The sequence below is a fragment of the Geotrypetes seraphini genome, chromosome 1 (assembly GCF_902459505.1).
Source record: "Geotrypetes seraphini chromosome 1, aGeoSer1.1, whole genome shotgun sequence".
Taxonomy (NCBI): domain Eukaryota; kingdom Metazoa; phylum Chordata; class Amphibia; order Gymnophiona; family Dermophiidae; genus Geotrypetes; species Geotrypetes seraphini.
Genome location: NC_047084.1, coordinates 148,678,401 through 148,696,191, shown reverse-complemented (window position 1 = coordinate 148,696,191; position 17,791 = coordinate 148,678,401). Strand labels below are relative to the sequence as shown.

Below are 17,791 nucleotides of genomic sequence, written 5' to 3'. Positions count from 1 at the left end.
GGCCCCTAGGCACACAAATACACTGGGCACCCTGCCCCGTCCCACCCCACCATGCGCCCAGGCGGAAACAGGAAGCTGCATCAGAGGGATGCTTTGGGCAAGCAGCACCACTTGCAAAATTACAGTTCCCGTTGCCTTTCTTACCCGTGTTGCTTGCTTGTCTTACTTTTGGTCGATGGGGGGGCAACGTTGCTGATCGGGAGGGGGGGCTCGCATTGCCGATCGGGGGGGTCCACGTTGCCAATCGATGCTGGAGGGGCCCATCGCCGTTTGGAAAAAACAATGTTGATGCCCTCCTTCATCGGGCCCCCCTACCATTTTGGGCCCTAGGCACGTGCCTACTGGGCCTATTGGTTAATCCTGCCCTGGAGATAAGGCGCAGCAGCAACTTAGCCGGTTAACGTGAGATTCAGTCCACTCTGAGCACATAGGGGCAATATTCTTTAAACAGTGTCCCAATTATAGGCGGCCGTAGGTGTCCTACCGCTTTATAACCCGCCAATTGGGACGTGCATTTTAAAAAAACGCCCCGAGGCAGGCCGCCTACACCGTGGGTATCTGTTGCGGTTGAGGGAGACGTGTAGGGACGCTTAAGCTCGCCCAAGGCTAGGCATGGTTGTGGTTTTGCCCAGAAGTGGCCTTGGGCGAACTTAGGCAGATCTATGCATCTCCCTAGGGACGCAATAGGTGCCTGAAATGTAGGCCAACAAAAAAAGCTGGTCTACATGTCAAATAGACACGACCACTATGCTGATCGCGGCACAGAAATCTCTCTGATGCAATCGGCTGAGCAGCTGCGGCAGGGAACTCGCACCCCCCAGTGAAGTCAGGTGGCAGGAGGGATGCCCACTCCCTCCTGCCACTATCCCTGAAGCATCTTCCAACAGAAGGAGTGCTCATTCCCTCCTGTCAAAACACCTCCCTGAAACACCCCCCCCCACCCAACCACGATAGGCAGAAGGAATGCCCACTCCCTCCTGTCAGAACACTCTCTCCACCCAGTGATCAACCGACCCCCACCCCCACAACCTGGCAACCACCCTTCTATCCGTCAACTCCCCCACCCACCCACCTGGCGATCCCTCTAAAGGGGAGAGACCACCACCTCCCCCCGTCAAGCTGGAGGGAAGCATATACTTCCAGCTGGCAGGCCCGCCACTGGAAAATGGCGGGCCTTCCCCTTCCCGGTGCATTCTGGGATGCTCCAGGGAGGATCCTAAGACCCTGACTGGCCAATCGGAATCAGGCACCTGGGCCAATCGGAGTCTTAGGCCCCTCCCTGTGCATCCCAGAATGCACTGGGATGAAGGCCTAAGACTCTGGTAGGCCCAGGTGCCTAAGGCGCCTCCTATGGCATCGTTATTAGAATAGCACTTAGCACCAGGATCCATGCCCAATTTTGGGTGCAAAGATTTACACCCAACTGAGAGCTGGTAGAAATCCTCACACCTGAATTAGGCAGGGATCCCCAGATTCTGTAATACTGTGCGCATCTCTAGTGAATGTTCCTGACCTGCCCATGGCCACACCCCTTTTCAGTTGCACGCTAAAACATTTACATTCGAATCTTTATAGATTAGCAGCTAGCAGGATGTGCGCATAAATTCAAATTTTTGCCAATTAACATAATTGTTGGTTAGTGCTAATTGTCTTATTATCCAACTTTGTACACGCAGTTTTGACGGCCATTTGTAGAATTGGGGGGAATGGGTAATTTTGTAAGGGAGCACCAGTTTAACAGGCAGAAATTTAAGAGTGTGTTGAAGACAACCTGCCCGTTTTACATAGGCTAACTTATAAAATCGCCCTCCTGACTTATAAAACTTTACAAACCAATGCTCCGGCATTTATAGACTGTTGATCCCTCATGACCCCCCTAGAGCCTTAAGATCAGCCTCCAGGCATACCCTTAATGTCCCATCCCTGAAGATAATCGGCACTCGTCGCACCCTTATTTTTTCAGTAACCGCTCCTTTGATCTGGAACTCTCTTCCTCTGTATTTAAGAGCCGAACGAAACATGCAGAAGTTCAAGAGCAGTTTAAAGTGTTTTCTCTTTAAGGATGCCTATAACTGCTAATTAGTTATCTCCCTACTTTAAAAATTTTAACTGTTTCTAATTTCCATTCCACCAATTCTTAATTATTATTATTATTTTTTTTTTTTTAATTTTATTTCCCATTTCCTATTGTATTTTCCTTTTATGTATCCTTTCTATAAAAAATTGTATTTCTGCCCCCTTTTGCTATTGTTTAGTCCTGGTTTGTCCAATAATTGAATACATATATGTCTATAATGCAGAAATGTTTGTCTTCCTGTAATTTTTAAATACTTTGTTCAACGCTTTGTACTGCTGGATAAGCGTCCAATCAAACACTTTGAATAAACAATTATTTGTAGAGGCTTTTTCTTGAAAATTCTCTTGTTTTTATAAATTAGTTTTTGAAGAGTTTTTACATGACTGTAAGTTATATATTTGTTGTAATTGTTGTTGTTTTTAGTTTTTTAAAAAAATTCTTTATTCATGTTTAAAACTTTCAATAAGTGCAACATAAGATACAATCACTTTACACTTTAACATCACTTAATATTCCATCAAAGTCTAATTCACATCAAATATCCCTCCCCCCTTATACCCAACAATTGTTCTTAAGCATAAGAAAACATAAAGTTATCCCCTCCCCACTCTGGACGTGTATGAACAAAGGGAAAAAATAATATTCATTATGTACAATATTTTGTTAATGGCTCCCAACCATCCTTAAATTTCTTAAAATGCCCCTGCTGAATGGCCTTTACTCGCTCCATTTTAAAGATGTGGCACAACGAATTCCACCAAAAATTATAACTCAGCCGATTCCAGTTTTTCGTAATATGCTGTATGGCAACCCCGGTCCTAATGAGTGAAAGTTTGTTATTATTAGAGGATATTTGGCTCTTAGCTCTCATTGATGTACCAAATAACACACTATCATACGATAATGCCACCGGATTTTCCAGTAAATTGTTCATTTGACCCCCAAATGGATTTCCAAAAGCTAAGTATCAATGGACAATAGAATAGTAAATGATCTAATGTCCCAGCTTCGAGATGATAGTGCCAGCATCTATTAGACTTAGAGCCATGGCAGGATTAACCAATAGGACAAGTAGGCACGTGCCTAGGGCCCGAAATGGTCAGGGGGGCCCGATGAAGGAGGGCATCAACATTGTTTTTTCCAAACGGCGATGGGCCCCTCCAGCATCAATCGGCAGCGCGGACCCCACCCCCGATCGGCAACGCGGGCCCCACCCCCGATCGGCAACGCAGCTCCCCCCATCGACGGAAAGTAAGACAAGCAAGCAACGCGGGTAAGAAAGGCAACGGGAACTGTAATTGTGCAAGCGGTGCTGCTTGCCCAATTCCCTCTGACGCAGCTTCCTGTTTCCGCCTGGGTGCATGGTAGGGTGGGGCGGGGCAGGGGGGCCCAGTGTACTTGTGTGCCTAGGGGTCCTCAACGAATTAATCCTGCCCTGCTTAGAGCTATCTAATTTCTGTAAATAAATTGTATTGTTTGATTATGTATGTATTATGTGAACCGCTTAGGTTTAAGTGGGGTACAAGTTTTTAAATAAATAAAATTAAATACCTGCTTAGGCGCTATTGAAAAAAAAAATAGGGGTCCTTTTGCCAGAGCACATTACATCCTTAACACACAGTTAGTGGATGGAAACGGTGACGGGTCTTAAGTGCGAGAGACAGACGCGTGCCGACAAACGAGCACCGACAATTCAGCGCAGGACTTCATGGCGCCGAAGAAAAGCCTTCTTTTAAAGGGCTCTGACAGGGGGTGGGAGGGGACCCCCCACTCTACTTAATAGGGATCGTGCTGGTGTTGGGTGTGTGTGGGGGTGTAACCTCCCACATTATACTGAAAACTTAACTTTTTCCCTAAAAAATAGAGAAAAAGTTGAGTTTACAGTATAATGTGGGGTTACAAACCCCCCCAACCAACCCCCAACACCAGCGCGATCACTATTAAGTAAAGTGGGGGGGGGGTTCCCCACCCCTCGTCGGAGCCTTTTAAAAGAAGGTTTTTCTTCGGCACGATGAAGTCCTGCGCTGAATTGTTGACGCTCGTTTGTCGGCGCATGTCCGACTATGAACCGATGGAAAAGGGCTACCATGTGACTAGAAACATAGAAGATGACGGCAGAAAAGGGCTACAGCCCATCAAGTCTGCCCACTCTGCTTACCCATCCCCTGTCTATGCCCTAATGACCCAATTTCCTTATCTTGACCCTCGTAGGGATCCCACATGGGTATCCCATTTATTCTTAAAGTCTGGCACGCTGTCTGCCTCGATCACCTGCACTGGAAGCTTGTTCCAATGATCAACCACTCTCTCTGTGAAGAAATACTTTCTGGTGTCGCTATGAAATTTTCCGCCCCTGAGTTTGAGCGGGTGCCCTCTTGTGGCCGAGGGTCCCTTGAGAAAGAAAATATCATCTTCCACTTCGACACGTCCCGTGAGGTACTTAAATGTTTCGATCATGTCTCCCCTCTCCCTACGTTCCTCGAGAGTGTAGAGCTGCAATTTGTTCAATCTCTCTTCGTACGAGAGACCCTTGAGCCCCGAGATCATCCTGGTGGCCATCCGTTGAACCGATTCAATTCTGCGCACATCTTTACTGTAATGTGGCCTCCAGAATTGCACACAGTACTCCAGATGAGGTCTCACCATGGCCCTGTACAACTACATTAAGGGTAGTTGGCTGTTTCTGCTCAGCAAACCACACTTTACTACATTTTTCAAATGTTTTCCTTCGGGGGGGGGGGGGGGGCATTGCATGGGCAGAGAGTGGGATCAGAAACATTAGCCAGCTTGCACGCTAGCTTCTAAATAGGAGGCAGTAAGGCCCAGATTCCCTGAATGGCACCATTTACGGCGGCCGCCGGTCATATGCCAGTCACGTGAGAGCGCCGTTTAGAGAATCACGCTTTTGGGAAAGATAGGCGCCAGAAATGTAGGCCAGGGTTTCCAAGGCCTGCATTTCCGATGCTTACCGTTGGCGTGAATCGTGCTGAGGTAGGCGCTTTATGGTGTTAACGCCACTTCTGGGGTTAGCCACATCTACAGTGGTGTTAGCTGCTGTGAAGCACCTACATAGGTGAGATTCCAGAGCTGGTTTTTTAGGTGTTGCTTGGAATTTGTTTTAAAAGGTCTTTTAAATGGTCTTTTGCTGTTAACGTAGGCGCCAAGGTAAGGCACCATTTGTAGAATACGGTATTAAAAGGTCTTTTAAATGGTCTTTTGTTGTTAACATAGGTGCCAAGGTAAGGCACCGTTTATAGACTGTGGTCTTAAAAGGTCTTTTAAATTGTCCTTTGCTCTTAACGTAGGCGCCGTTTATAGAATATGGTCTTAAAAGGTCTTTTAAATGGTCTTTTTCTCTTAACGTAGGCACCAAGGTAAGGCACTGTTTATAGAATATGGTCTTAAAAGGTCTTTTAAATGGTCTTTTTCTCTTAATGCAGGCGCCAAGGTAAGACACCGTTTATAGAATATGGTCTTAAAAGATCTTTTAAATGGTCTTTTGCTCTTAACGTAGGCGCCTAAGGTAAGGCACCATTTATAGAATATGGTTTTAAAAGGTCTTTTAAATGGTCCTTTGCTCTTAACGTAGGCGCCAAGGCAAAGCACTGTTTATAGAATATGGTCTTGAAAGGTCTTTTAAATGGTCCTTTGCTCTTAATGTAGGCGCCTAAGGTAAGGCACCGTTTATAGAATATGGTCTTAAAAGGTCTTTTAAACTGGCTTTTTCTCTTAACGTAGGCACCAAGGTAAGGCACCATTGATAGAATATGGTCTTAAAAGGTCTTTTAAATGATCTTTTGCTCTTAACGTAGGTGCCTAAGTTAAGGCACCGTTTATGGAATATGGGCTTAAGTGGTCCTATGTTAACTCTCAGCAGGTACCACATGCTAATGGGGACATTAATGCATAACCTTGCAATAAAAATAGTGGGAACGTCCCCAAAAAGTATCACGTAAAATTTGGTGTTATAACGCAGTAAAATCTTGCATCGAGCCATGGCAACTGCGCATTTAATTGTATTTTAGTTAAAGGGCCCCTTAGATGCCTGTGGGCTCATTTTCAAACCAGAAAAAACATCGGACAATGTCACAAAGCGGCAGAAAGACAATCTAAGCTGCAATTTTCAAAACTTAGGGCTTTTACTAAGCCGCGTTAGCGGGTTTAACGCGGGCGACTTTTCATCACGCGCTAACCCCCGCGCTGAACGAAAAACTACCGCCTGCTCAAGAGGAGGCGGTAGCGGCTAGCGCGGCCGGCGGTTTGGCGCGCGCTGTTATTCGCGCTAAACCGCTAGCGCGGCTTTGTAGAAGGAGCCCTTAGATTTGAGACTTTTTCTTGACAGTTCGTCCAGATATCATGGGGATGTGTTGAAGATGTGTTTTTGGGTGGGATTTGGGCATTGCCTAAAGTTAGACCGTCACGTCTGAAGCTGTCACAGAGCCTGATACGTTCTGCCACTTCATACATAGCCCAATAAACACCGTAAAGTGAAAAACAAACAATATACGAGTATAACAAATAACTCTTCTATTTATTTATTTATTTTAGATTTTTATCCCATCCTCCCAGTAGCTCAGAACGGTCTACAAATAAACATACACAATGGAGAGTAATTAGACAAATAAGATGTACAATAGATTAAATGTTTGGACATACAGGAATGTGCAGTAGTTAAATACAGGGAGTATACAGCAAATTAAGAGTAGAGTTTAAGTATAAGTAGTTTAGTTTAGTATAAGTCGTTTAGTTTAGTATGAGTAGTTTAGTTTAGTACAAGTTATTTGAGTTTAGATACAATTTATCCGAGTACAGACTAAGAGAGGACTATACTGAAATTTAGGGAGAAGTTAGACAGGGAAGGGAAGAGAGAGGTGGGGTTTAAGGGGGGGGTGTAGACTGAGGGTGACCTTTAGTTGAAGAGGAGGGTCTTTACCATTTTACGGAATGTCAATAATGAGTTCTGTCGTCTGAGTTGAGGGGGGAGTTGGTTCCAGAGATGTGGAATGAAGTGGCTGTAGGATCGTTTGCGGGCAGTTTCTGAGAGGAGGGACCTTCCAGGGGGAATGCATAGGCGTATTTCCGATTTTGAGCGGAGGGTGCGAGTGGGGGTGTAGATGGGAAGCTTGGATTTTATGTAGGAGGGGGTGGTGGCATAGATTCTCTTGTGGGCTACTGCTGGGGCCTTGAAAGCACAGCGCTGGCTAATTGGGAGCCAGTGTTCAGCGCGGAGTGCTGGGGAGACGGGATCATGGCAGTTGAGGTTGTGTAGGAGGCGGATAGCTGCATTTTGGACCCGTTGGAGGCGTTTGAGATTATTTTTGGTTAGTCCATTAAATAGGGAGTTACAGTAATCCATTCTGGAGAGGACATATGCGTAGAGGAGTTGGGCGAGGTCAGGTGTGGAGATGTAGGGTTTGATCCTTTTCAGTTGGCGGAGGTAGTAGAAGGAGGTGGAGATTACTTGGGATATGTGGGCAGATAGGGATAGGTGTCCGTCTAAGGTTACTCCTAGGCTGCGTACCTGATCTGTTGCCATTAGTAGAGTGGAGTCCCATACTAGTGTAGGACGTGTGTATTTGGTGCTTTTTTTCCTGATCCATAAGAGTTCGGTTTTAGAGGCGTTAAGTTGAAGTTTGTTGTTTGACATCCAAGTTTTCATGTCAGATAGGCAGTGTTGTTCTCACCAAAAATAGGGCACCGAACGAAAACTTCACTGTAATTAGTACTTATCCAAACATAGCATGCACAAATTAATTAACGGGTCCTTTGACTAAGGCGCGCTAATCGATTTGGCACGTGCTAAAGATTGGTGCTCGTTAATTGCTAAGGCGCCCTTAGACTATAATGGGCACCTTAGCGTTTCGCGTGCACTAATCTTTACCGCGCGCTAAATCGATTAATGTGCGCTAAATCAGCACACGTTCGCTAAATCGGTTTTACGCGCCTTATTAAAAGGACCCCTAAAACGTAAAAAGGAGGAAAAAGCCTCGGAAAACACAGTACAAGCCAGCCGCCGTAGCGGCTCAATGCCAGACCGGACAATACCGCATGGGCACAGAAAACCTCCTTGATGGCATTCACTGCGCTAGCAGGCATGTACAGGGGTGGAGTTTGGGTGGAACGCAGGTGGGGTTTGCAAGTATACGCATAGGCTTTAAAACAGTGGTCTCACACTCAAACCCTTTGCAGGGCCACATTTGGGATTTGTAGGTACTTGGAGGGCCTCAGAAAAAAAATAGTTAATGTCTTATTAAAGAAATGGCAATTTTGCATGAGGTAAAACTCTTTATAGTTTATAAATCTTTCCTTTTGGCTGTCTTAATAATAATGTTGTTATTTATAGCTAGAGAGACATTATGATCAAGAAACTGTTTTATTTTACTTTTGTGATTATTATAAACATACCGAGGGCCTCAAAATAGTACCTGGCGGGCTGCGGGTTTGAGCCCACTGCTATAGGCTAAGGCTCTTTACACTTGCATTGTGATGTCATAGAACTTTATGGCAGATAAAGGCCAAATAGCCCATCCACTATCTCCTCTTCTCCCTATTGGCTAAGGCTCTTAATATTTGCATCTCCTCTTCCTATAGGCCACTGGTCTCCAACTCAAACCCTTTGCAGGGCCACATTTTGGATTTGTAGGTACTTGGAGGGCCTCAGAAAAAAATAGTTAATGTCCCCTACCTCTTGACCTACCCTTTCTACCAATATAAGATTGTAAACTTTAATCTTTCCCTACCCTTTCATGTTTGTTTTTATGTTATTACTTGTGTTAATTGATAGTTTCTTTGTATTATTCTCTATATGGACTTTGTACATTGCCTAGCAATTTTAATAGGCGATTCATCAAATGAATAAATAAACTTGAAACTTATTAAAGAAATGACAATTTTGCATGAGGTAAAACTCTTTATAGTTTATAAATCTTTCCTTTGGGCTAAGTCTTAATAATAATATTGTCATTTATAGCTAAAGAGGCATTTGATCAAGAAACTGTTTTATTTTACTTTTGTGATTATGATAAACATATACCGAGGGCCTCAAAATAGTACCTGGCGGGCCGCATGTGGCCCCCCCGGGCCGTGAGTTTGAGACCACTGCTTTAAAACATACTAATTTATACACATAACACCCCCTCTCCCCTTTTTTATGAAGCATTAGGGCTGCATTGGGTTTTTTAATCGCCAGCTGCAGCGGTATTACCTCCATGCAAATGTATATTTTCAGTAGTGCATGAAACAAAGAATAGGCGCTTTCTAAACCTAGATATCGCGGGAGGGAATTTAAAAGCGCTGGGGCCAGGAAATAAAATGCAGTAGATCTGACCAATTTCCTTCGAGCTTTAGAGGAACTAGGTAGGACAAGCCTGTTGTCAGTGAGAGAATGGAGAGTACATGTAGGGGTGTAAGGATTGATGAGCAAAGCTAGATAGGAAGGAGGTTCCAGTATGTAAACACACATTATTTTATTAATTTATTCAATTTTCTGTACTGTTCTCCCACGGGACCTCAGAACGGTTTACATGAATTTATTCGGATACTCAAGCATTTTTCCCTGTCCTGGTGGGATCTCAACCTATCCAATGTACCAGGGGCAATGGGGGGATTGAGTGACTTGCCCAGGGTCACAAGGAGCAGTGAGGATTTGAACCCACAACCTCAGGGTGCTGAGGCTGTAGCTTTAATCACTGCAACACTCTAGAAACCAAAATGTAGCAAAAATGAGCCAAGTATAAGACGATCAAGCCATTGTGACATCACTGATGAGGTTGGCTCTCAGGCATTGGTGGAATGAGGCATTATGATGTCACAATACCAGCTCTGGTTATCAGAGGCTGAAACTTTTCACACTATTTATTTATTCAATTTTCTATACTGTTCTCCCAGGAGAGCTCAGAATGGTTTACATGAATTGATTCAGGTACTCAAGCATTTTCCCTGTCTGTCCTCAGGAAATCGGACGGGAATTATGCAGAATCGGATTCCACTAAGGCCGAACTACTAAATGAATACTTCTGCTCGTTTTTCACCTGTGAGGCGTCGGGATCCGGTCCACTTTTACGGACAAGGGAAAGCCAGAAAGACCCGTTTGAAGACTTCAAGTTTACGCCCAGTAGCGTCTACTACGAACTTTCAAGACTCAAAGTAAACAAAGCCATGGGACAAGGCAACCTACACCCCAGGGTGCTCAGAGAGTTGAGGGAAGTCCTGGCGGAACCATTATCTGTGCTCTTGAATCTCTCCCTAAGCACGGGAAGAGTCCCCTTGGACTGGAAAACAGCTAACGTTATTCCACTCCACAAAAAGGGCTGCAGGACAGAGACAGTGAATTACAGACCGGTGAGTCTCACATCCATAGTATGCAAACTCATGGAAACACTGATCAAACAGAAACTTGATACAATCCTGGATGAGGAAGATCTACTTGATCTCCATCAGCATGGATTTACCAAGGGCAGGTCCTGCCAATCAAATCTGATTAGCTTCTTCGACTGGGTAACAAGACAACTAGATGCCGGGGAGTCCCTGGACGTAGTGTATTTGGACTTCAGCAAAGCTTTTGATAGCGTCCCACACCGTAGGTTATTGAACAAGTTGAAATCGCTGGGATTAGGGGAAACACTAGCTGCATGGGTTAAGGATTGGCTGAGCGGTAGACTTCAGAGGGTGATGGTAAATGGTACCCCATCCAAAACATCGGATGTGACCAGTGGAGTGCCGTAGGGCTCGGTCTTGGGCCCAATCCTATTCAACATATTCATAAGTGATATGACCCAAGGGCTCAGAGGAAAAATATCATTGTTCGCCGACGACACCAAACTGTGCAACATAGTAGGTAAAAGCACTATGCCTGACAGTATGACGCAGGACCTACTACTATTAGAACAATGGTAATCGACTTGGTAGCTGAACTTCAATGCTAAAAAATGTAAAGTGATGCACCTGGGTAAAAGAAATCTGTGCAGGACTTACACGTTAAATGGTGAGACCTTAGTTAGGACCACGGAAGAATGGGATTTAGGAGTAATCATTAGTGATGACATGAAAACTGCCAATCAAGTGGAAAAGGCTTCCTCCAAGGCAAGGCAAATGATGGGTTGTATCCGTAGAGGTTTTATCAGCAGGATGCCAGAGGTCATAATGCCACTGTACAGGTCCATGGTGAGACCTCATTTGGAATATTGTGTTCAATTCTGGAGACCACATTACTGGAAAGATGTGCTGAGAGTTGAGTCAGTTCAGCGGATGGCCACCAGGATGGTTTCGGGGCTCAAGGATCTTCCGTATGAAATAAGGCTGAATAAATTGCAGCTGTACTCACTTGAAGAACGAAGAGAGAGAGGGGACATGATTGAGACATTTAAATATATCACGGGTCGTATCGAGGTGGAAGAGGATATCTTCCGTCTTATGGGACCTTCGTCCACCAGAGGGCATCTGCTGAAAATCAGGGGAGGGAAATTTCATGGTGACTCCAGAAAGTATTTCTTCACTGAGAGGGTGGTCGATCATTGGAATGAACTCCCACGGCAGGTGATTGAGGCCAACAGCGTGGCAGATTTCAAAAATAAATGGGATATTCATGTGGGATCTCTAATGATGTAAGGGCAGGGGGTGGTGAGCAAAATCAAGAAGGGTCACTAGAGTGGGAAGACTTGATGGGCTTTGGCCCTTTTCTGCCGTCATTTTTCTATGTTTCTATGTCCTGGTGGGCTCACAATGTATCTGGGGCAATGTGGGGATTGAGTGACTTGCCTAGGGTCACAAGGAGCAGATTGGGTTTGAACCCACAACCTTAGGGTGCTGAGGCTGTAGCTTTTAACCACTGCGCCACACTCTCCCCGTTAATCCATAGGTTAGCGTGCATTAAATTGCTTCATCATGCTCTACGTTTTTAAGCCATGGTAAAGATGAAAATGTGCTGACAAATACATGTCTCTGCGGCGTCCCCTCTGTCTGCTGCCTTCCTAGACAGCTAAGTTATTGTGTTTGTCATCCTAATGGCTGAAGGTGAAAAAGGCCAGGAAATGAACAAGAGGTCAGTGTAGAAGGATATTAAATAGGGCGAACAAGTTAGATTAATAACACTATAATATTCTGAAATTCACCAGCTGCAAAGTAAATTAGAGGAGATTTGTGGCATATGAAGGCCTAATATTTTTTCATTATTGACTACCGTATTTTCACGCATATAACGCGCGCGTTATATACGATTTTACAAACCGTGCATAACCTTGCGCGTTATACGCGTGAGCGCACTAAATAAAATTTTTTTTACATAGTTCCCACCCCCCCCCCGACGCCCGATTCATCATCCGGAAGGACCGCTCGCACCCCCACCGCTCGCACTCCCACCCCGATGGACCGCTCGCACCCCCACCCGAAGAACCGCTCGCACCCCCACAGCCTCCCCCCCTCCCCCATGGAGAAGCTGTCTACCTTGTTTCCGGATGCCAGTGAGCCCAGCTGCTTCCTCTGCCGGCGGTCCTGCCCCTTCTCTGAGCCCTGCTGCGCTGCTTCCTCTTCCGGCGGTCCCACCCTTTCTCTGACGTCAGAGAAAGGGCGGGACCTCCGGAAGAGGAAGCAGCGTGGCGCAGCGTGGGGCAGCCAGAGGAGAGTCGGGGCAGCGAACGGAGAGTCGGGGCAGCCAGAGGAGAGTCGGGGCAGTGAACGGAAAGTCGGGGCGGGTGAAAGGAGAGTCGGGGCAGCCAGAGGAGAGTCGGATCAGCGAACGGAAAGTCGGGGCGGGTGAAAGGAGAGTCGGGGCAGCCAGAGGAGAGTCGGGGCAGCCAGAGGAGAGTCGGGGCAGTGAACGGAAAGTCGGGGCGGGTGAAAGGAGAGTCGGGGAAGCCAGAGGAGAGTCGGGGCAGCGAACGGAAAGTCGGGGTGGGTGAAAGGAGAGTCGGGGCAGCCAGAGGAGAGTCGGGGCAGCGAACGGAGAGTCGGGGCAGCGAACGGAAAGTCAGGGCGGGTGAAAGGAGAGTCGGGGCAGCCAGAGGAGAGTCGGGGCAGCGAATGGAAAGTCGGGGCGGGTGAAAGGAGAGTCAGGGCAGCGAACGGAGAGTCGGGGCAGCGAACGGAAAGTCGGGGCGGGTGAAAGGAGAGTCGGGGCAGCCAGAGGAGAGTCGGGGCAGCGAACGGAAAGTCGGGGCAGGTGAAAGGAGAGTCGGGGCAGCGAACGGAGAGTCGGGGCAGCGAACGGAAAGTCGGGGCGGGTGAAAGGAGAGTCGGGGCAGCGAACGGAGAGTCGGGGCAGCCAGAGGAGAGTCGGGGCAGTGAACGGAAAGTCGGGGCGGGTGAAAGGAGAGTCGGGGAAGCCAGAGGAGAGTCGGGGCAGCGAACGGAAAGTCGGGGTGGGTGAAAGGAGAGTCGGGGCAGCCAGAGGAGAGTCGGGGCAGCGAACGGAGAGTCGGGGCAGCGAACGGAGAGTCGGGGCAGCGAACGGAAAGTCAGGGCGGGTGAAAGGAGAGTCGGGGCAGCCAGAGGAGAGTCGGGGCAGCGAATGGAAAGTCGGGGCGGGTGAAAGGAGAGTCAGGGCAGCGAACGGAGAGTCGGGGCAGCGAACGGAAAGTCGGGGCGGGTGAAAGGAGAGTCGGGGCAGCCAGAGGAGAGTCGGGGCAGCGAACGGAAAGTCGGGGCAGGTGAAAGGAGAGTCGGGGCAGCGAACGGAGAGTCGGGGCAGCGAACGGAAAGTCGGGGCGGGTGAAAGGAGAGTCGGGGCAGCCAGAGGAGAGTCGGGGCAGCGAATGGAGAGCCGGGGCGGCATGCGCGGTATACCCGTGTGCGCGGTATATAAAAATTTCTTTACATAAATTTGTGTTCCCCGCGCGCTATACCCGTGTGCGCATTTTACACGGGTGCGCGTTATCCACGTGAAAATACGGTAATCTAAAACTTTGGATGTTTTCAGTGTTGCAGGGTTGTTGTTGTTTTTTTTGGAGGGGGAGGAATTGTCTTAATAGGGTCATGTATCTTAGATGATTGCAAATTAAATTCAGTACAAAGAGCTACAGTTTCCAGGAAAAAAAATGCATTTCTTCCACTGGGCTGGGGGAGGGTTAATCCACATCCCTATTCTTCTTCATTATTCCTGACAATGCACTTTCAATGCGGGAGCTTCCTAAGAACGTATTAAAATGAATAGCTAGGATAGTCACAGTGTGGTGGGCAGACCGTCCAGACTAATTAAGAAAAACGAGGTCATTGACACGGGCAGAAGAAACGCATCTTCTTGTAAATGCTTCCCACAAGGAGTCTTTTTTTTTTTTTGCCTTTCTAACCTGAGTTTATTTATTTATTTTAATATTCTTTATTCATTTTCAAGATTACATTAAGTATTATAATATATTCATTCACATTAACAATAAATACATCACTTACAAACAATCATTGATACATTTCATAAATTCTTATCCCCTCCCCTATCCCACCCCTCCTTCTCACATATTCCATTATCATATAAAACATGTAATAATAAAATCCCCCCCTCCCTGCGTTGTGGACCCCTGTTAGGTTACAAAAATTAGATAGTTCTTTGTCTAATAGATGTTGGCATTGTCATCTGGAAGTAGGAACTTTAGATCATTTATTGTTTCATTGCCCATGTATTATGAATTTTTGGAAATCAATTTGGGACCAAATTAATAATTTATTAGATAACCCAGTGGCATTATCCTATGATACTGTGATATTTGGAATGGAAATGAGAGCAAAAAGTCAGATTTCTGCGAATAACAATAAATTATTACTTATAATGACTGGTGTTGCCATTCAGCAAATTACATATAATTGGAAGGATTGGAGGAGATTAAATTATAACTTTTGGTGGAACTCTTTATGTCATATCTATAAAATGGAAAGGTTTATTGCATTACAGTGGGGTTATTTTAAGAAGTTTCAGGATGTGTGGAAACCATTAACGAAGTATTGTAAAGATTAATTTAAAATTGTTTCCCACAAGGAGTCTTGAGAAATGCAGGAATAATTCTTTCTGGCCCGGCGCTACCGTTGAACATTTTGGAGCTCGACACAAGCAGTGGGACGCTTTGGTTTTGTAAAAAAGACTCAGCCTTCAAAGCGGTGTAGACACTATGTACCACCGAGCAGGATAATTTCTGTCACGAAAAGGACGAGTTCTCAGGAGCTCTGATTTCCATACTGCGTTTGATCAGCGCCATAAAGACCGAGAGAGGGCTGGGCACTATTTTTGTGTAGCTGTTAAAATTCTTTAAAAAAAAAGAAATGAAGTAAGGGGACACAAGATGAAACTGCAGGGAAATGCTTTTAAATCCAATAGGAGAAAATATTTTGCACTCAGAGAATAGTTAAGCTCTGGAATGCCTGTTTCCGTTTTTCAAAGAATTCGATTCTTCTTTTTTACTTAAAGAATTTGTTTCCCCTACCTACTGTATTTCCCTTTTTCCTGTTCTTTCTTTGCTATCAAAAATGTATTTCTACCCTAATTCCTTTTGTTCCTGTTTTTGTTTAGTAATTTTGTTCTTGCCTGTTATGAGTCTGTTGATTTTTATTTTATGGGTTTTTTTGCCTTGTTACTTTTTTGTAAAACCCTTTTTATTGCTCTGTAAACCGCTAAGAAGTTTTGATTTGGCGGTAAAACAAATTTTTAATAAACTTGGAACGCGTTGCCAGAGGTTATGGTAAAAGCGGATTGCGTAGCTGGTTTTAAGAAAGGTTTGGACAAATTCCTGGAGGAAAAGTCCATAGTCTGTTATTAAGTCACTAGTCTTATAGCCCGTTACATTAACGGGTGCTAGAATATATGTGTGTGTGTCTGTCTTTATTTCTTTCTCTCTCTCTCTCTCTCTCCTTAGCCGCTTTCTGTATTTCTGTCTTTCTTTTTCCTCGGCTGTCCACCTATTCTCCCTTCCTTTTACCTTCCCTGTGTCCATCACCACCCCTTACTGCTCCCCTTCTCCCTTTTTTTAATCTCCCCCCTGTCCAGCAGCACCTCTTTCCTGTCCCCCTGTCCAGAAGTAGGCCTCCCTTCCTTTTTCTCCCCCCATCTCTTCCCCTGTCCAGCAGCACCCCTTACTTCGCGTCTGCCCTCCGCAGATAGCCACGGCGGCCTATGGGCGCCGACAGCCGCCGCGGCCTGCAGACGCCAAGAGCCTCTGCGGCTGACATCCTCCGCGCTGCCTGAAGCCGATATCCGCCTTGGGAGAGAGAGAGAGATGCGTGGAAGCGCGCATGCGCACTCCTACCTGCGGGGACCTACAGCGCACAGAAAACGGGAACACCCTGGTAAGAGTGCGCATGCGTGCTTAGGCTTTTATTATATTAGATGGGGGAAGCCTCTGCTTGCCCTGGGTCGGTAGCATGGAATTTATTTATTTATTTTATTCAATTTCTATCCCGTCCTTCCAGGAGTTCAGAACGGGTTACAAGCGAATATTCACAGTGGAATACATTTGAACAATACAAAGACTATACAGCAACTTAAGTATAGGAGAAGTGGGTGCAGGAGGAAGGGAGCATTTTAGAGGACGATGGGGGTTGATTGCAGTTGGAATTTTAGTTGAAGAGGAGGGTCTTTACAGCTTTCCGGAAGGTCATCAATGAGTTCTGTAATCTGATTTGCGGGGGGAGTTGGTTCCAGAGTTGGGGGATGAAGTGGCTGTAGGAGCGTTTGCGGGCAGTTTCTGAATGTTGCTTCTCCTTGGGTATAGGACAGTGAAGCTATTGTAACATCACTGATGAGGTTGGCTCTGAGGCACTGTGGAATGAGGCATTTTGACATCACAATCTCGGCTCTGGAATGTTGCTCTCATTGGGGTTCCGGAATCTTGCTCTTCTTTGAGATGCTGGAATGTTGCTACTCTTTGGGGTTTTGGCCAAGTACTAGTGACCTGGATTGGCTATTGTGAAAACAGGCTACTGGGCTTGATGGACCTTTGTTCTGACCCAGTAAGGCTATTCTTATGTTCTTAAATATGCAGGAGTGTAGAGGAAAAATAGACAATCATTCTATTTCCAAAATGGTCTTCTGGTCTCATAGAAGATTAACACTAGAACTCAGAAATCTCTTTGATTGTGTAAAACTTCTGGAACTCCCAGAAGACAGCAGTAATTTCTGACCTCATTCTCATGATTTTTTTTTATATTGGTTCTTGAAGCGATATCTCACAGAAAATAAAACAACAAAGTAAATTAGAGCAAGCATAATTTTATGGTGTACACAAATTAATTTCTATAATCAAATTAATTGCCAGCAGAAAGAGTTCTTATACTGATAAGAGACTGCAGGAAGCAACACGGGTAGCTAAGTTATTCGAATGCAATAAGCTTGTCCAGCAGGAACACTAGGATTCAAAGACGTTCATATAATTAATTTTTTTGTTAGGGCGAGAACAGTAGGTGTGGCATAGGGTGGCAAAGAGTGGCAAGTGCAACCCCCCAAAAATGGGTTGCCACCATAGTTCTGGAGCGTATATCCCAAGGTGGAGTCCACCCAGTGTCAGAAAAACAGATTTAAATCATGGCTCCTGCTGCCCAGCGCCATAACCAGTGTGCATGAAGTGCCTACACACTCTCCCAGTTGCCCTTGGCTCCAGTCCTTCTAGTCACACCATAAATTAGGAGATAGAAGTCATGGGGTCTTCCCTATTGCCTGTGCTGCCAACGGCTCTGCTGGTCCCAGGCCTGCCTCTCAAAAACAGGAAGTGACTTCAACGTGGGATAGAGGCCAACTGAATT

At 45.8% G+C, this 17,791-nt stretch overlaps 1 protein-coding gene across 7 annotated transcripts in view; it reads left to right on the top strand.

The window, feature by feature from the left end:
• The window catches only part of INPP4B (inositol polyphosphate-4-phosphatase type II B), an 812,760-nt gene that overhangs the window by 690,199 nt on the left and 104,770 nt on the right, over positions 1 to 17,791 (top strand). The gene's annotated exons all lie outside the window — the stretch shown is intronic.